Source organism: Narcine bancroftii, chromosome 14 (genome assembly GCF_036971445.1).
Source record: "Narcine bancroftii isolate sNarBan1 chromosome 14, sNarBan1.hap1, whole genome shotgun sequence".
Taxonomy (NCBI): Eukaryota; Metazoa; Chordata; class Chondrichthyes; order Torpediniformes; family Narcinidae; genus Narcine; species Narcine bancroftii.
Genome location: NC_091482.1, coordinates 9,647,245 through 9,668,246, shown reverse-complemented (window position 1 = coordinate 9,668,246; position 21,002 = coordinate 9,647,245). Strand labels below are relative to the sequence as shown.

Sequence of the window (21,002 nt, the reverse complement as noted above, 5' to 3'; positions counted from 1 at the left end):
GTTTTCCGAAAATATCGTTTATCTGAAATAGGCCCGGTCCCGACCATTCTGGATACTCAGAATTGTACTGTATTTGATTCCAGCCTATTGGACAACATCTTCCAAGTATAGCTGCCATGATAATGCCTTCAGTTCTTATCAATATCCCTCCGCCTCTGCCAAGCCTGGAGGGGGTGAATCCTTCTAGCAATTTCCTCACGTTTCCCAGAATTTGCCTCTCAATTTGATTTTCCAGTGTTAAGCAGACTCAAATGGGATGAAACTTCTTGGAGATGTGTTGCTAGGTAGGAAAGAATGTAGATACCAGTATTTGCACCACAATATGTAAAACATTCTTCCCATGCTGACATGTAATTAAGTAGATACTTTGACATTATTTAGATGTTGTAGGGTCATCAATATAGTTTAAAATGACAGTAACGCGTATATTGAGGAGAGAACTTAAAACCAGTCCATAACACACACATTGAAAGGATGCAATGTCACCTCATGGTTTTAAATTGCTCTACAAAAATCTAAAGAAAACCTGACTGCTGGAAATAATAAATTTTAAAAGAGAAAATGCTGTTGAGATTGTATTTAAAGAGACATTGAGTTTACATGAAAGGGCCATCTTTAATGATTGTGTCACATTCATTTATAATGGAGACTTTTGATAAATTTACCTACAGAAACGTGTGCAAAAATGCTGACTGCTGGTTGTATTTTTATTTAATTGTCTTCATTGCGCCCCCTTCCCCTCACACCCTCCGCCCCTTGACTAAATGCAAATCGTGTGAACTGGTACTGAGGTATAGGGTAGGAAGCACAACGCCTTAGGCCATCTGAGATACCACAATTCAGATGGGAGCGGAGGTTGTAATACTGCCACTGGACACAGTACCCCGAGTATCGGGATGGATCGCAAGAAGATATATTCAGATGGGGTTCCATCGCCTGATCACAATCCAAAGAGCTTGCAGGCGGAATCAGCATTACGTTGAATTGGGAAGCCTTTCACATTCTCCACCGTCCTTCCAAACTGGCAGGGAGCCAAACACATGAATGGTAATCAGCAAAACCTAATCAAGCCCTTGGAACTTTATCCATCTATTATAAGTTGGTGAACTTCATTAAGATAAAAAGGAGGAACATTAGGAATTGTTCAAATCCCCACGAATAAACATCTTTACACAGTTTGAGTATATTAGCACAGAGCCAGCAATGTTGGTGCATTTTTTTAAAGAGCAGTTTTGTCTTTCCCATTGTTTTACATCATGTCAATTTGGTAGACAGTTACTAATGAAAAAACATGTGTTTGTATTGAAATGTGGAGGTAATTTATTCTCTGAAAGGTTAATACATTAGCGGATAGCCCATAAATCAAATCCTTGAGTTCAGTGATGTTACATCCCATACAAAGCATGTCTTGACCATCACCACTGTTCGGGACTGAAGATGTGCCCCAGCAGAAGATTAATTATAGTGTAGGTTTCTTCCTGTTGCCAAGCAACCCTATAAGGAGTTCAATACATTCCACAGAATCCTATTAGTTTCAGTCAGTAATCCCATAAGACTTTTGTTCTAATGAACCAATTAGCCCCAAACTGTGTGTGTGCATGTAACATGTTTGCATGTACAGTATATGAGTGTATGTGTGTAAATTGCAGTGTCACAATGTTTTGTTTAAAAGTGAGAGGAATGAACAATAAGAATCATATAAGGAGTAGAAATGAAGAATTTATTTTTAGCTCAATATTTAGCAGTTCATATATTTTACATTTGCAAGATTCATTCATGGGGAATTGTTAGTCAGGTCTAATTCAATTAATTTGATTTTGATGGTAAAATTTCTTTAAATTAAATCATGTAATACATACTTATCTATTTTAGTTTGTCTCCATTTGATCAATCAAACTCAAATCCAAGTTTTAGTTCTTGTAGTGGCAGGATAAGATTGACAACAAGCTGTCTCCACGAAGATAGTTGAGGAGAGCACAGAACATGGCAGTACATGGTTCACCTCCTCTCCAGCCCACCCGGAATATCTTGGATTTTGGGTTGAGGTCCTTATAATAAGGAAGAGCTCCAGTGGATTTTGAGTTGGAACTCAAATTTCAATGATGCTGGATTCTTGAGATAACGTTGAGTTCAGTGGAGGAAGCCAGCAGCATCTGTTAGCGGCAGATTTCCAAGCATTATACAACAACCGGAATAAAGGATCTATTTCAAGTCAGTAAAGCTGGAGATTATAAGATGAGACGATTACAGTTTGCCCTATAGCCAAACTCCCCCCTCACTCGTTCTAAATGCCAATTCTTTTGTTACAGATTCAGTTATATTTCTCATTTCATATTTTGTTACAACAAACAAAGAGGCCATTTGAGCATTCCCATCAATCCTAATCCCCCACTTATTTCCCTGTAACCTGCTCTCTCTTACCTGTCCACAATTCCCCTGCAACTCACTTAAAGGAAGGGGTGAGTTATGATCACCGTCAAGCTCCTGGTGCACCTTTGTGCGTGGGAATCTTAAATGGCAAGGGATCCAGAGCACTGGGAATTCTCGCATCATTACAGGAAGACCCCATGGGGATCACATTCGAGGACCTGGCTAAACCAAGGAGCGATGTGGCAATAGCGCTAATTGCTGCGCAACTCTCCTGTCCGTCAAGGCATTTCCATCAACATCACACCTTGAATTATTTTGTTTGTTCTTTATGGTTGACTTCACTGTTTGGCACAATTGCTTAAAAAAAAACCTTTTGGCATATGAATTAATTTGAATTGAAACGATGATGAATAACACCTGCATGCTCAAAGCTCCCCAATGTTCCCCACTTTTCGGTCAGCCCGGTTTCCCTCTCTCACTCCTTGACCATCCAATTACATCACTGACTAGCAAATTCTGCGAAAATGTGCCAAGGAATGCCAGATGGAATTTAACCCGAGCAACTGTGAGGTGTGGCGCTTTGCTAGGTTAAACCATGGCAGGACCAAAATAGTGAATGGTTGAGCCCAGGAGAGATTTACTGAGCAGAGAAACCTAGAGGTGCAGTTGCAAAGTTCCTTAAGTCAAGTTTATTGTCCTCTGATTGCATAACATGTAGCCACACAACCAGACATCACACATGAAAGTGGCAACACAGGTAGATAGGTTGGCGAAGGAGGCACTTGGCAGCTTGTCAGGGCAATGAATATAGGAGAAGGCATGTCATGTTATAACTGTACGTGGTATTGGTGAGATCAAATTAAAGTTCTTGGGAGTCACTATCTCAGAAGATCTTTCCTGGACCCAACGCATTAAGAAAGCACATCAATGCCTGTACTTCCTCAGGAGTTTGTGAAGGTTTGGTATGACACCAGAAAACCTGGAAAATTTCTACAGGTGTGTGGTAGAAAGTGTGCTGAAACGTCTGGTATGGGGACACCAATATCCCTGAGCATTAAGCCCTCCAACGGGTCGTGGACACAGCCCAGGACATCACAGCAAAACCCTCCCCACCATCGAGAACATCAACAGGGAACGCTGCTGTCGGAGAGCAGCAGCCATCATCAAGGATCCACACCACCCAGCACAAGCTCTGTTCTCGCTGCTGCCATCAGGAAAGAGGTATCGGTGCCACAAGATTCCCACCACCAGGTTCAGGAACAGCTGCTCCCACTCCACCATCAGACTTCTCAACAAACTCAATCAGGGACTCATTTAAGGACTCTTACTTTTGTACTTCATAGATTTTTTAAAAATTCTCTGTATTGCAGTTTGTTTACATTTCATTATCTGTCTACAATTCTTTATTTGTTTGCATGTGTATATTGTGTACAGTTTTTATTTGCATGACAAATTGATGATAATTCTGCCTGGCGTCCACTCTCTCTCTCTCTCTCTCTCTCTCTCTCTCTCTCTCTCTCTCCCTCTCTCTCTCTGACTGTAAGAATTGTAAGAGGCGCTTAGCCAATTCCTGCTGGTGGTGAATCTGCCGGCTTTGCAAAAGGCAAAAAGAAATTTAATGTAAATATGACACTGTTTTATTACTATAATAATAAATTGAATCTTGAAGATGAAAAGGGTGCATAAGAGATTCACAAGAATGTTACTAGGATTGGCGGGCTTGAATTCCAACGAGAGGCAGGATAGGCCAGGACTTTTCTCCCTGGTGGCTGAGATTTATAAAATCATGAGCTACATAGATAAACTAAGGATTTTTAGATTTTATTCACAATTTTAAAAAATTTAAAAAGGAAAACTGTCCAGAATCTGTTCCCATCCATACATTCCCGTCACTGTGCCTTGTTACATCCGATTCCATTTACACCATTACCACCACTGTGGCACGTGGTCACTGTTGTTTGAGGGAGGGACTAGCTTGGGGTAGGCAGCTTAATCAACATGGGCTCATGGTGTCAAAGGGCCGGTTTCTGAGCTGAAAATTCCATGACACCAGTTCATTGCTACAAACAAATGCATTTAGTCAATAATCCATTACCTGCACTTCTTTTTCTATAAAATACATCTTAAACACCAGAGTTTTATTGATGTGCAAAGATTTTAAAAAATGTTTTGAATAGGTGGTTTTTCAGATGGCTTTTCTTCAGTCATTATGAGAAACAAGAAAAAACAAAGACCACGAATCCAAAGTTCTCCTTACACCTGTGATTTCTGGAATACTAACAAAATACAAAGGAACTACATCACGGTCAAATTTGAAAGCCTCACTCAATAATCAATAGAAAACATTGTCAATAGCTCTATAAGCCCAGTGGACCCAGAGAATGGGCCCCACACTGTGGGGCATGGGTTGTTGGAAGATTGAAGGAAGGAAAGAGTTTCACAGCCTTATAAGTCCTGGAGAGAACAAGTTGTACCATAAAGTGGTAGATGCGTATGGCCGAATGACAGTGGAAGCATCCATATGAATTGGGTGTCCATTTAATTTTTTTCCCCAAGTTAGACATAACAGCAAGGTAGCAGGCCCTTTCAGCCCACGAGCAGGTACTGCCCAATTGCGCCCACTTGACCTACAACCCCAGTTTATTTCGAACAATAGGAGGACACTGAAGTTACCGGAGGAAATGAGGAGAACATGCAGACTCTATGAGATGGTTCCGGATTCAAACCCCCAGTCACTGACGCTGTAACAACATTGTGCTTACCGTTACGCCAACAGTGCGCCCCTAGTGGACATGGACATGCATCTTCTCCAATCTTCTCCCACTCTGCAATTGGGATGGAGGTGAAAATTTAGAATTAATAGGTTTTCACCTGGTGGACCAGATAACAACATTACAAAATTCATGCCCCATATCCCTCTTGACAAAAGTTTGTATTCTGGTCTCTTGAATCAAAATTGCTTTTTTCTCTCTCTCAATAGACCCAACTGAACCCATTAGACTCTTGGCATTTAAGTGGGACTTGATTTTGTAAAAATTGTGCGCAGTTCTAGTTATTAGGAAGGAAGCTCTTGTACTGGAGAAAATGCAGAGAAGATTCACCATGATGTTGTCTGAATTGGAGGACTTTAGTTATGGGATGTGATTGGATAGGATGGACTTCCCTGCAGTAAAGGAGGCTGAAGGATGACCTTATAGAGGCCTACAAAATTATGAGGCATTGGTAGGGTAGATAGAATGTTTTGCCCAAGGTAGGGGTATTTTAAACGCATAGGATTGAGGAAGGAAGTTAAAGAGGATTTAATGGGAAAGGTTTTTTTACACAGTACAGTGTGGTTGTTCCCTGGAACTCACTGCCAGGGGAGACTGTGGAATCAGATATGGTTAGTATGTTTAAGACATTTAGACAGGCACTTAAATGGGCAGGACATAGACCTAGTGTATGCAAATAAAATTATTGTCATGGGCCAAAACATTGGCATGGATGTGGCTGGCTGTTAAGAGTCTAAACCTCCCTTCTGAAATGTCTACGTGGGCCCTTGTAATTGATCTTTGTGCTGGGAGAAATGCATCTCTCTCCTTTCATAATATTGAATACTTACAGCTCATTTTTCACTGCCATCCGTTGTCTCACAGTAAATACAGTTTAAACTATCTCCTTTTATAATTACAATTCTCAACCCTGACAACATCCTCCTAAATCTTCTTGAAACTTCTGTGTAGCGTCACATTCTCATAATATGGTGACTAAAATAGTACTGTACTCGGTTCTGCAATCTTGATCTAACTGGTGATATTTGCAGTTTATGACGTAACTGTTTTTAACTTCTGTGCTTCAGCCAATACAAAATACGCATCCAGATGCCTTCTTACCCAAATTAGAAAATGCACTTAGCAGATCAGGGAGCAGCTGTGAAGAAATAAGCAGAGTTAAAGTTGAAGGTCAACGACTCCATCAGAATTGGGACAGAGAGAGAAAAGGGTTCTAGAAAAGATTAGGGCAGGGACCAATGAGACAAAGGGAACATTTGTGCTAGAGTTTCTCCGGGGATTAATTCTTTAAGAGATAGTTAAAGGGTGACAGCAGGTCAGGTCATGGATAAATAGACTGATCCAGGCCGATATTGGTATTATTGATATTGTCTCTCTCCTCAATCCACTGTTCCCACCAGTCCAGCAAAGCTCCCTTATTTGGTTCTTTCTTACCAGATTTCATAATCTGCAGCCTTATATTGTCTCTCCCAGCTTCTATAATGATCTCCATCCTTCCCACCGTCTCCATACTCCATCTGCCAAACAACCCCTCCTCAACTAGATCCACCTATCATTTGCCAGCTCTTGTCTCACCCCTCCCCATGCACCTCTTTACACCGGTTATCTCTTCCAGTCTAGCTGAAAGGTTTTGACTATCCATCTCCCTCCACGGCTGCTGCTCAAACCGACAGATTTGTTTTTGCTCTGGAGTCCAGCATCTGAAGTCTCTTGTGATATTATTGATAATGGCTTCACTCTTTTCCTTTCCTCACCATTAGCAACACTATTTGTAACACATCGCACGTTTTTTGTCATCCCTCTAACTGTCGCATGATATAACTAACCCTAACCTCTCACAGATATTCCCTTTCTCCTTTATCTTCTCTCCTCACCTCTTCAACTTAAACCAAACTTTCCTCTTTCCCATTCTTGGAGGGCTTTCAACGTGAAACATTTTCTCTGCTAACACACTGAGTGGTTTTTTTTTAATGACACACCACAGTAGAAGGCCTTTCCAGACCACGAAATTCATGCCACCTAATTAACCTACATTTTGGAGGGTGGGAAGAGGCCGCAAGAAAACCAGGCAGGTCACAGGTAGAACATATGGTGTCAGATTCGAACCCAGATTCTAACTGTGCTGCCCAACAAGAAGTTTTATAAATTTTATATCTCCAGCATCTGCAGTTTTTTTCTTGCCTTTTTAACCACCTACCAACCTGTGCTGCCATCTTCTGTGTCTCTAAGGCCCCTGCATCCCTCGTTACGGTTTTGTATCCCCTTATTTATTGTGAGTCCCACCCTAAATACACAGTCTCGTTCTCTACATTGAATTCCATTGGCCAGTTTTCTGCCTATCAAATCAATCCATTGGTATTTTCCTGAAGTTTACAACAATTAAACTTGGTGTATTTAACCTTGTAGTTCGAATACTTGTATTTGACCAGAAGTTGAACTCAGTAAGACTTGTTGTACATGACTACACACCTTTACCTGGATAATCTGTGCTTCTGTATTCCTACAAAGCAGTGGTTCAAATAACTTCTCATCGGGCAGGGTGACAGCCTGTGAACATTAAAGAAGTGGCTTAACTCATAATAGGTTATTTGGATAGGATATCTCAACAATGAGTTAATGATTAAATTTAATTTGATTTATTCTAATTATTCAAATCACAGGAGTCTTTGTCAAACAAAAAAAGCCCTTCAATATGTTTGAAGAATGCTGTCTCAGAAATATTTCGAGTTTCTTCGTGTGTTTGATAGCCATACAGTTATTGTGGGTCACAATATTACTCACTTAATTCAGGCCCCTAGATAATTCTATTTTAACAAATACTACAATGTTTCTGGGTCTCCAGAGGCCAGCAATAACACCAGACAGCAATTTTTTTTCAAAGGGTGTGCTTCCTGAAAAAAAAATGGTGGATTATAATAGATATCTTCAAGCTGAACACAAAGATAATGTGAGATTTGCTGTGTCACATCGGAAGTTGGAAAAACATTAAATTAACTTTTATTGAATTGAGCCTGTTTAATTGCATAATGACGCTGACACAGTGCCTTAGTTCAACTGACCCAAAAAATATTTTGCTGCTGATTTTCGTTTGTACTCGGCATCTGATGCCTCTCATGTCAGTGTCCAGCAATAGTCGGCCAGCATTGATTGATTCTAGTTGCCCTGATACTGCTTTTCCATAGTCACAATGTCCCGGTGAAACCTTTCACCGTGTTCATCACTGACTGCACCGAGATCAGCTGGGAAGATGTCTAAGTGCGAATGCAGAAAATGAATCTTCAATGACATCCTGCGGTTCATGATTTTGTAGGTTTGAAGTAGACCTAAAATATGACAGGATATCACAAAAATAGGTTATAGCTTAAAAAAAAAGAGCATGAAAGGAAAATGTTATGGTGATTTTGTGATCAGCAGCCCAAATAGGGCAGCATGGTTGGCATAGCCTCTACAGCACCAGTAATCAGGACAGGGGTTCAAATCCCACACTGTCTGTAAGGAGTTTGTACTTTCTCCCCGTGTCTGTGTGTGTTTTCCCTGTGGGCTCCGGTTTCCCCCCGCTGTTGGAAATGTACCGGAAGTATAGGTTATGTGTAAATTGGGCAGCACGGACTCGTGAATCGAAATGGCCAGTTACCGTGGTGTATGTCTAAATTTAAAATTTAAAAATCCATAAAATATACCCAAAATTGTTCAGGAAGCAAAATCCTCATTGTTCGGTGTTATCTTTCATAAGATTAGCATTTTTGAAAGTGAGTGTTTTCAAAACACTAAGTGGTAACAAAAATGTTGAAGGAAATCACCGAGACGAGGTCAGCGCAAAAGCCATTCTACCAAGGCAACCAGTGAGAACAGATTATATATATATATATATCTTCTTCTTTGGCTTGGCTTCGCGGAGGGGGTAAAGAGTCCACGTCAGCTGCAGGCTCGTTTGTGGCTGACAAGTCCGATGCGGGACAGGCAGATATAATATATATATATCTATATATATATATAATATATATATATAATATAGATATATATATCTATATAATATAGATATATATATATAGATATATATATCTATATAATATAGATATATATATCTATATATATATATATATATATATGCATGTGATTTGTAAGCAGTGTTCTTGTCATTATTATACTCTCAGCATTACACAGTGTGAAATTTAAATAAAGCATCAGTGATACGATCACTCAGGATTCAAATACTTCTTAGGGATTTCAGAGTTTGTGACAAAACCCCTCTTTATCTAAGCAGATTCTGCTGGGAAATGAGTACAAATCTGACCCTGAAATCCAGGCTTACTTTGGACTTGCTTTGTTGAGCTCCACTGAACAGAAATAAAATATTAAAGTCTCCCTTTTTACTCAGCCGGAGGACGGAAACTCGACGTTGATCTGTGGCGGCTTAAGACTTAGATAGGAGTGGAATCTTTTTACTGCTCTCAGCTTCAAATCAGGTCAAATCCTGCGCATTGTACAGCATTTTAAAAACTCCTCACTGCTGAATAAGCACAAGTCAGAGAACTACTGGGAAATTGGGCCATCCTCGGCTGATGGTCTCCCTCCCAACAAGGAGGTACTTAGCGGAAAAAGAAACTCAATGTCACATTTAATCTTTGAATTGCATGTGAAATGCATATCAAATAACTTTCTATTCACTGTCATTCATTTCTGGATTCATGAAGGGCACAGGAGAAAGGCCTTCCCATCTCATACCCTCTCCCCAATTTGCCTCGGTGGGTATCTGCCTCAGTTCTCCCAGATTCTATGCCCCTCTCCCCACTCCCTCTCCAGCTGAGATCAGAAACTCAATACAATGGTTTGCATTACTCTATCACTTTGTAAAATGATGCTTCATTGAGTCTATGTGAATTCCATTCATAAAATGGCAAGCAGCTGTATTAACTGTCAATTAAATGGGGGTCAAAGCTATCTGACAAATGGAGTCAATGGTAACAGAGAATTTCTCCAAATCTTTTAATTTAAATTATACCTTCTTCCAAAATAAATAATTGTTTGAGATTTAAATAAGGATGTGAAAATCAAGAATTTGACGATGACATATTAGTACACTTTGCAATGATTTAAGACTGAAGTTCAGGTCCGCGTGCAGTCGAGCCTTTCTTTGATCTCCCCCAGGACCCAAAACAATTTTCAGTAATGTAATGGGAACATGTTTTATCCCCGTATTAAATTATTATACACGGTGTAAAACAAAACAAGCCAGCTTGTGTGCAATGATTTGATACTAGACTGCAGGCTGGTGCCTGCTGTCTGCCACATACTAAACACTGGGATTGCCAGTCTGTTGGGAAAACTCATTCTGCCCGTGTCAAAATCGATTCTGATTGCTCTCTGATCTCCCCAATTTTTCTTGATGTAATTTAATGCCATGAATGGCATTCCAACACATTCAGAATTAAATTATTTTCTCATTGGACTCATTTTAATGATGACCATTGGAGGAATATATGAAAAAATAGAATGTATAGAGGTCATGATGCAGTGGTTAAGATACTGCATTAATGTACAGAGTTTAGTCATTTCATTTGAAACCATGAATTTGAATCTCCTAGAAGCAGCATTTAAATTCACACAGTTAACAAAATCTAGATTAAAACTCGTATGTAAAGATCTATTTTTTTTTAAAGATATAGAGCATGGTAACAGACCATTACAGGCCACAAGCCTGCAATGCCCAGTTAACCTACAAAAGGTGGGGAGGAAACCAGAGACCCAGGTTAAACCCATGGAGACACAGGGAGAACATGCAGGCAATCTCTGATTTGAACTCGGGTCCCGATCACTGGCGCTGTAATGGCCTTGCACTAACTGCTACACTAATCGTGTCGCCCTCTATGCTAACCGAGCCTTGAGTCTCACTCATGGTGACCATGGAACTCCTGGATGGTGGTAAAAACCCAAATCTTTTATGAATGTCCTCTAGGGAATGACATCTGCCATCCTCTCCTAATCTGAACCTAAGTCCACAGTGATGTGGTTGACTCTTAACCACATAAATAGTCAAACAAGTCGATCAGGTCAGAATCAGCTAAAGGTAAGAATTAATAGCTGGCCAAGCCAGCCATTTCCACATTTTAAGAACAAATAACAAAAGTGCAGGCTGAACTAGTTTGGTACAAATATCCTAGAGATTTTGCAAGGTGGAGAATTCTGATGACGAGACATTGAAACTCTTTTCTCACCCCACACCCCGGACACAGCATCTTCCACCTGCTGCCTCGGGAAAGAGATGTAGGAGTATCAAAGCCAACACCACCAGGCTTCTTCTCATGGGCAGTGAGAACGCTGAACGACTAAAGGAACAGCTCACACTGACTATCCGAGACTCTCATATTCACAAAAACAACATTTATTTATTTGTTTGTACAAATGAATGCTTGTCCTGCGTTTGTATTGTTTGTCAGTTTGTGTGTTATACCTGGTTGTGTGTCTGTGTATTTTGCACCGAGGACCAGAGAACGCTGCATCATCAGGTTGCACTTGTGCAATTGGACTTGACTCTTTCAATTCCTCTAACCAGCACTGACTGATATACAAATTCTCAGCTGGGACTAGCAAACCAAAATATACCATGTGCACAGCCAATGGAAAGGCAGTTGTGTTTATTTATTCCCAGGATGTTGCCATTATTGATGGCGAACTGGATCCCAGAATCACCTGATGAAGGTGCTCAAAGTGACATGTGAAGGTATTCCAGGATATTGAGTCTGCAGTGGTTGTGAACACCATTTCCAACTCAGGATAGTGCGTAGGTGGCAATGTGGCATGGCACCTACTGTCCTTGGGTAGGGAAGGTGTGGGGGAGGTGAAAGTGATGTTGATGAAACCTCAGCAAGTAGTATTTGGTGGATGGTGCCCACTGCAGCAGTTCCATATCTGAGCCAAGCGCCTTTACAACCTGGGTTCGAATCCCACGCTGTCTGTAAGGCATTTGTACGTTCTCCCCGTGTCTGTGTGGGTTTTCTCCCGGGGCTCTGGTTTCCTCTCACCCTCCAAAAACGTACCAGGGTGTAGGTTGATAGGTTGTAATTTGGGCAACACGGGCTTGTGGGGCTGAATTGGCCTGTTATAGTACTATATGTCTAAATTTAAAATTTTAATTTAAATACAGGCAAATATCTCTTGCGCGATTGCACTCCATCCTCTATGGAGGACCAAGTCACTCACATGCCTGACACCAGAATCCTAACAAGGATGCTCTATTCCAAATCCTGTTAGGGAAAGAGATTTCCATAGAGGTAAAATGCAAGAAGGCTTTTTCCACTGAGGTCAGGCGAGTTACAAACCAGAAGACATTAGTTAAGAGTGCAATGGGAAAGGTTCAAGGGGAATGAAGGGAAGCTCTTCACATAATACGAAATGAATTGCCAGTGGAAGTGGCGAATGCAGGCTCAATTTCGATGTTTAAGAAAAATTTGGATAGTTACATGGATGGCAAGGGTAAGGAGGGCTTTGTTCTGAGTGCAGGTCAATGGAACTAGGTAAACTAGATGGGCCAAAGAGCCTGTTTCTTTGCTGTGATATCCTATGGCTTTGTGGACTATTACTGAAAAAACAATATTCTTAGCAAATGTAGGGGGACAAAAGTAAATACACTGTAGAACACAGAACAAAATGAAGGCTTTCCAGAAAGGGATCGTGCCAGTGGTTCTCAACCTTTTTCTTTCCACTCACATCTTCCTTAAGTAATCCCTATGCCATCGATGCTCTGTGATTAGTAAGGGATGTTTAAGGTGGTATGTGAGTGAGAAGGGAAGATTGAGGATCACTGCTCTAGACCCAATTGTAACTGAAATATTTTGCTTGAGAAAAATTGTCACTGGCCCATTTCCTTTGGAGTGATGTAATTGTTCACATAACGAGTCAATTAGGTACGATTAAAACAGTGGTTTTCAAACTTTTTCTTTCCACCTACGTATCACCTTAAGCAATCCCTTACTAATCACAGGGCGCCTATGGCATAGGGATTACTTAAAGTGGTATGTGAGTGGAAAGAAAAAGGTTGAGAAACACTGGGATAGAAATTAACAGGTAGTAGATTTGCAGGAGATTTCCATTGAATAGAGTTTTATCAAGGATTTCTGCTCTGCTAAAATCAACTCCGGAAAGCAATTTCACACATGTAACGTCAGAGTGAAATAAGCCAGCTATACATAATACAAAGCAGGAGAAACCCTTCTCTTTCACTGCAGTAAGTGATGCCACAGCTAAACTCCTGACACATCCAGCTCCCTGAAGCTTTGCTAGCTGCAGCCAGGACCCCTGTGTCCCAGTGTCTCAGGTGGCAAGTATTGATTCTGCAGCTGTCACTGCTGCTCCGAGTTTCCACGCTCTGGCCCTTGGATATGCCCTGTCACAGGTTTTCTGATCTTGTGACGCGTGTTGATCCCAACAGGGGATATTAACGCTGTCCGCACTCGACAGCTATGTTCCGCCAGTCCGTGAACTGTGGCCACACTGAATTTCACCGCCTCAGCACTGCAGTAGTCTCCGTCAGGGACTGCACTCCACTCCTCAGTAATTCCTTTTAAACCCTGCCTACTCACAACTTCCATGCAGTTTTCCTTTCTCTCCATTTGAGTTTAAATTCAGATTTCTTGTTCATTTTTAAGTTTAAAGTGCAAGGGATGTCAACCCTTCCCTAATGACCAGCATCAGTTACTCTCTCCTTGGGTCTTTGTGGGAAGGAGGAGAGGTGTGGGGAAGAATTTCAGTGTCCAGAGCTCAGGCAGCTGAAGGATGACCAGCATGAACTCTGGGGATGCCTGCAGCTGGGACTGGACGATCATAGAGATCTGGGCCATGGGAGCCAAGGCAGCAGCACTAACTGCTGCACCATCCACGATTGAGACTTTTGGTCGAACACTCAAATGTGGCTCAATGTTACTTATAACATTGGTGAGAGTGGAGACCACCAAGTTCCCTGGAGTTCACTTAACTAGTGACCTATCATGGACACGTATCTCCTTCTTGTCAGGAAGGCACAACAATGACTGCACTCATTGAAAAGACTGAAGCAGGGAAGGTTACATGCCACCATTATGTCAACCTTCTACAGGAGCTCTCTCAAAAGCATCCTGTCTGGCTGCATCTCAGTGCGGTACGGTGGCTGCAGGACCATTAGAGTGACAGAGAGGATCACTGGATTCTCCCTCGCCCCATCAACTTGATCTAGTGGGATCATTGTCTGAAGAGGGAACGCTAAATCGTTAAGGACCCCTTCCACCCCACACGGGTATCTTTCAGTTGATCCTGTCAGGAATATCAGAGCCAGTACTACCAGGCTGAGGAACAGCTCTTCCCCACGGGAAGTGAGAATGCTGAACGACCAAAGGATCTGCTCACATTAACCAGCCAAGACTCTCATATTTACAAAACTATTTATTTATTTGTATGTATGAATACTGGTCCTCCATATGTATTGTTCTGTCTAGTTGTGCATCTGCGTGTTTTGCACCGAGGACCATAGAACATTATTTCATACGGTTGCACTTGTTCAATCAGGTGACAATAAGCTTGACTTACCTTGATTCTCAAGATTCAAGATTCTTTTATTGTCATGGAATAAAGCAGAAAATGTAAGCAAAGAGTCACCATTAATATTGCCTGGTGTACCTTACAGTAAGAGATAATAAAGAAAAAGAATGTCTATTCTGAATCATATTAAGAACCATGTGGGAATTTTACCAAGAAAGGTGCTTTCAAATGAGCAAAAATGTCCCTTTTCAAGAGAGAAATTGGACAGGAAATATAACCTACACTAAAAGAATTATAGTTTTATAAAATACAGAAGTGGTGACAGAGACTTTGTGACCTGCTGTCCCTTTGAAATCAATGTCCATGGAGAAATCCCTTCTAAAGACATTACTTCACCCTAACGATGAGGCCTAGTTTGTCTAAAAGGCACAAATGCCTCACCGAGGTGAAGATTAAAAATAAATAATTGTAACTTCCATGGGTTCAGCTGATAAATTATAGAGTCACAGAAGACTCTCGTAAACTTCTACAGATGTACTGTGGAGAGCATTCTGGCTGGTTGCATCACTGTCTGGAATTGACGCGTCAAATCTCAGGACAAGAAAAAACTCCAGAGGGTTGTTAACTCGGCCTGCAGCATCACAGGCACCAGACTTCACTCCATCAAGGACATCTACAAGAGGCGGTGTCTTAAAAAAGCAGCCTGTATCCTCAATGACCCTCACCACCCAGGCCATGCCCTCTTCACTCTACTACCATCGGGGAAAAGGTACAGGAGCCTACAGCGGCACAAGGACAGCTTCTTCCCTGCTGCCATCAGGTTCCTGAATCATCACTGAACCAAAGACACGGCCTCACCTTTCAGGCACTACTATTTTTATGTTTTATATTATTGTTGTAAGATTGTTATAATATGTATGTTTGGACTGTGACGCTGCCACAAAACACCAAATTTTGTGACTTGTTCGTGACAATAAATTCTGATTCTGAATTCAGCCACATAATTCTGTCTGTGCTGAGTTGGTGGATCACTGTTGGAATAGCAATGAGGATGGTGGAATTGTGCCTCGGTTCGCACCACGATGAAGTCAGCTTGATTTCCTGCTTCGGTTCTCTATCCAAAGGAGAGTACCCAGGGTGAGCATTGAGCAAGGATTTGGTGCCAGTCTGACTGAGATAATTGCCAGTGCATCCTTTCGAGCTTTACACAAGGTCTGGTGGCACATTGGTTGCTATTGGTGGCACAAAGCTGGCAAATTTAAATTCAAGCAGATTTACTTCGTGTAAAATGGTGGGGTTGTTGATAAAATGCCACAGGTGAAGTGACAGTCTTCAGGGAAGAAAATCTGTCCTTCTTAAACCTCGTTTGTTTTACGTGAGACTCCAGTCCTGCCAGTGTGGCTGACTGACACCCACTCCAGAGGCAGTTTGCCATTGCTAGTGATGCCCACAGATTAAGTTTCAGCTGAAGGTTGACAACTTTGTTGAGGTTTGTCTGGATCGCTGCAACAAACAGCAATGTGGTTCCTTCATGGTGAACAGAGCACTGGAAATGAAGAGTCTCAAGAGGAACTGGGCAGAGAGAGTTGCAATAATATGATGTGTTTTGTGATCCGGGATTGTCAGTAGTGACATGTTGCTTTATTGAGACTCTTGGTATAGCATAGCAGAGTGTCAAACCTACACACGTTAAAAGCTGCTAAACGCTGTTGTTGGCGATAATGACAGCAGATGTCACCTGTCACCCCTCCTATTGGAGTCAACAAGAACATGATTTAAACCTTTGGGATTGACAGAGATGTTTAAGACCAGGAAGGGAACAAATAGAAAAAAAATGGCTATTTCAGGTTTCACTGAGACACAAGAAAACGAATAAAATACTTGTACAATGGATTTGTTTAAACGACAAGATTCGAAGGATTTTATTTTACAAGTTGGTCCCTGTAGGTCTGTCAGGAGACACTAATTCTCGTCTTTCCCACCTGGGGGTGTGTGAATATTACAGAAATTATATTAAAAAAGGCAGCATCCGAAATGTTGACAGAGTTAGCTCGGAATTCTAAAGAAATAAGCAAGATATCTTTGGGGTGTGTCAGCCTGTTGTGTGTTTGCCAGGTGTGTGAAACTTGAGGAAGCCATCTAATCATATTCCAATCAAACCCAGGTTAAATTTCTTCACCAATATTTGAATGGTGAAAGGATTAAGTGAATTAATGAACTATATATCCACACCAATCTCATTATCCCACGCCAAGCACCTTGGCCAAACTTCAGTGCACTCTCTGTCCCCTTTCATTTTCCCAAACCCCTGCAATGGCAGCTCTCATTGGGCACCCTGGAACTCACAGGCTGTAAATGTGGTGGAAACTGAGTCTATTAGAGCTTTCCCCATGTAAGGTAAAACATCATGAGATGGGAATGTGTAAGGAGTTACCCTGTACAGGGCTGTAACAAGATGTGAATGCATCCTTGTACTTACAAGATAAGAGAGACATTGATGGATTGAGAGGCAGGAAGCTAGCAGGGAAAGGATAGCAACAGTTTTAGTCATTGGACAAGTAATGATATGATGATGTTCTAAGCACGTATCCAAGGGTATAAAAAATCACCATTTTGCTGATAACGGCAGAATGCATTCTCCGACTAACATGGTTAGTTGCAAGTGTTACAATCCGGTAATAAAGAACAAAGAACCCTGATTTCGACTCAGTCTGGTGTTTGTCTCACTCATTCATGAACAAAGCAGACCTAACACCCAGAACTGAAGGCCTCCAATCCAGGCAACATGCTGGTGAGTCCGCTCTGCACTGTCTCCAATACAATCACATAGCAGCCTGCTGAATCCACAGGGGAACTGTAATGGTCACAGTCTTTTCAAGGCTAGGGGAGCCTAAAACTCAAGGGCATAAGGTGAGAGAAGGAAGATTTAAAGGGGACTTGAGGGGAAACCTCACAGATGGTGATGGATATATGGAACGAGCTGCCAGCAACGTTTAAGTAATTTGGACAGGTTTTGAGGGCCAAATGCAGGCATATGGGACTAGTTAAAGAAGGCTGGGAGATTTGGGCTGAAGACTTTTTTCAAGCTGTCTAATTCCATGGGACTTTTATAATGAAAAAAAGACTGATTGGAATGACAGATATTCTCTGTCTTTAAATTGCTTCACTTACCTCCATAAAAGGTCCGAAGATTAATTGACTGGTCGAACACTCGGCTCTGCATAAAGGTACCGCCTGATCCGCATTATAGCTTGTCACCATAAAGGTAAATACACCTTTATTTTTAAATTTGAGCCGGCCATAATGTGGGGTTTCAGCATAAAAAGGGCTCGTGGCTCTCAGGAATGGCACTGGAACATTTCACTCTGTCCTGCAGTCAAGTTTCTGGAATGGGGTGAAAGCAGCAAAAATAAACAAGCTTTCTTCTCTTTTCCTCCACAAAATGACTCCTAAGCAGACTGCCGCGTCTTCACACAGATAGAGATTTTCATTTGAATCCCAAAGCAACACAGCACAGAGCGATTTTTAAATGAGCACAGTAAATAAGTATTTCCAAAAAACCCAGACTCATCATAATCAAAGCTCAATGCAATGCACCCACTAGAAATATCCGATCATTTATCAGAGGCTTTTAAGTAAACAGATGTATTTTTTCGACAGTGTTTGTTGAAGTAATACCAAAAATGAGTGCATTCTCAAGTGAGCCTCCAGTCTAATTATGACCCATCTGTCCATAATCATTTGCTTGGACATTTTTCGAATGTGGTGTTTCACCCTGAAACTTGGGTGAATGAGAAAGACCACCTATCCCAGCCTGAGCCATTTTCAAAGAGGCATTCTCTCTGTGTCCAAGCCAACATTCCTCTCCCAAGTAAAACACAACCAACAGCTGATTGACAGCTTTCATTTCAATCAGAGTTGGCAGAGGTTCTTCATGCACTATTTATCTACCCATTTGCTCCCATAGTAACATTGAGAGCACTTCAAACAGTAATTGAAACGTTTTGGGATGACAACAGGCAACAAGTTGAATTTTTTAAACTGATCATTTGTTGCCGCCTCAGACACTGAGGAGGTTTAAGACAAACCGGTTATCGTAGCAGTTCGTGCAACATTGTAACAGTGTCATTGACCGGGGTTCGATTCTGGCGCTGTCTGTAAGGAGTTTCTGCGTGCTCGCCATGTCTGCGGGTGCCCTGGTTGCCTCCCACCCTTCAAAACGTACAAAGGTTGTAAGTCAATTAGACATAATTTGGTGGCATGGGCTTGTGGACCTTTTACCATGCTGTATGTCTAAATTAAATTGAAAGAGTTATAGGAAGGATGGGGAAGCTTTAAACAGGATATTTATCAGGTTGCAATGTGGATTGGAGAACATTTCTTATAAAGGTTGAATGAGGTAGGGCTTTTCTCTGTGGAGTGACAGAGGATGAGAGGTGACTTGATAGAGTTGTCTAAGATTATAAGAGACAAAGATTGGACAGACAGCTAGCACCTTTTTCCCCGGGTGGCAATGGCCAATACCAGAAGTCATCCATTTAAGGTGAGTGGTGGAAAGTTCAAGGGAGATATGAGAGATGATTTTTTTTTTTAACACAGAGAGTGATGGGTGCCTGGAATGCATTTCCTGGAGTGAAGGCTGGTACACTCGGGCCATTTAAATGACTCTTAGATGTAAGAAAAATGGCAGGTTATGGGCTGTGAGGAGGGGGAAGAGTTAGATTGATGTGGAGTAGATTTATACAGGTCAGCACAACATATGCTGTAGGGCCTGTCTGTGCTGTAATGTTCTGTGTTTTATAAATGTCCTGCCAGCAGTCTGCTATTTACTGCAAATCGTTCAACCTGCTACTGAGATGAGCTCAAAAATAACAACGTTTAAAGCAAGAGGGGAAAATATTTCCACCCAGGAAGGTAGCAACATTTTGGAGAGAACAATTTCCTGATCTTCCAGAGGCAATCAGATTTCAATCTCGAGGAAGGAAGGTGCAGCGTGGATCTGTGAGCTGAATTGGAATTGGGGTTCAGGCTGTTGCAGGAGGCTCCTGAAGGTCATCTGATGGGCACTGAACCTGCAAAAGCCAAATTTACACCAGTCAACAGGGTGTTCATGAGATTGTGGTGAGAAGGATTTAAAAAAAAAAGCATTAATGTATTGTGAATGGGCCAGCATAGATGATGGGCCAAAGGGCCTGTTTCTGTGCTGTATGACCACTACTTTGAGTTCTTAACTGAATCTAGCTCCCTCCTCCCTCAGGGGTTCTTTTACATCCAATGAAGTATTATGGTGTTGGAAATATATTATCGTCGGAAGAGAATTATGCCTTCCCAGCTCTTGAGTCCACTGCTTTAGCGACACAGTTGCTGATCTCTGCCTCTAACTGATGCGATTACCTGGTCTTGACTGCATCCTACTCATCATTCCCTGGCCTTTGCCACCACGAGCCCAACCCACACTGCACTTAGTCGCAGTTAGATCACACTTCTCTCTGGTCTTGCCATTAACAAACCTCCTAGGACAATGTCATTGACAAATTATTCAGCCTTCCTCGCAGCCTCCAGAGGCTGTGCACTCTGTCCATACATTCTTATTGAGTTCACTGAGGTTACCGAGGCCGTTTTCATTTGGGGAGTTAACAGACTCGTGTAATCCAATTAGCTCTATGAAACTAAAGGCCCCAGCCTGAGATTAAATTGCCCGTCATTCTCAATCTATGACTCTTTGACTACAGCTGGCAAGGTAGCTTCTGTTACCATTACTCTATCCAAGAGTCTCTCACACTCACACGTTGTTAGTGTGTTTACTTAGTCTCAGAATCAGGTTTTTATTGTCATGAACAAATGTCCTGAAGTTTGTGGTTTTGCAGCAGCAGGATTGTGTAGAACAGGTGACAGCCTACATATTGATCATGTCTTGAAGAAGAGACCAGGCTTGAAACGTGGGTTATTTATCATCATATTTACTATATAAAGTATGCGTTTGACCTGCTAAGTTTCTCCAGCCTGGTGTTTTTACTATAATAATCTGCAGACTTTCATTAATCTGCCAATCTGGGAGGGCTGAATGGCCTTTCCTTCCCTCGTGAGACGATTGTCAGCTGCTGTATGAACTCTTTCATCTTCTACAACATATAACCATATACAGCACCGAACAGGCCAGTTTGGCCCTACTAGTCCATGCTGGAACAAATCCCCACCCTCCTAGTCCCACTGAACAGCACTGTCCATACCCCTCCAATCCTCTCCCCTCCACGTAATTATCCAGTCTTTCCTTAAATGTAAATAACGTCCTTGCTTCAACCACCTCTGATGGAAGCTTATTCCACATCCCAACCACTGTTGTCTTACTCC

The 21,002-nt window shown here is 41.7% G+C and overlaps 1 protein-coding gene and 1 long non-coding RNA gene across 2 annotated transcripts in view; one reads left to right on the top strand and one right to left on the bottom strand.

Moving 5' to 3' along the window:
* LOC138749194 (LHFPL tetraspan subfamily member 7 protein) overlaps positions 1–21,002 on the top strand; it is a 237,944-nt gene that overhangs the window by 132,634 nt on the left and 84,308 nt on the right. The gene's annotated exons all lie outside the window — the stretch shown is intronic.
* Positions 1,768–6,098, bottom strand: LOC138749653 (uncharacterized). The gene is made up of 3 exons (XR_011348805.1): positions 5,972–6,098; positions 5,133–5,195; positions 1,768–2,153 (listed from the first exon to the last, which is right to left on the bottom strand). It is a non-coding gene; the product is annotated as an uncharacterized lncRNA (long non-coding RNA).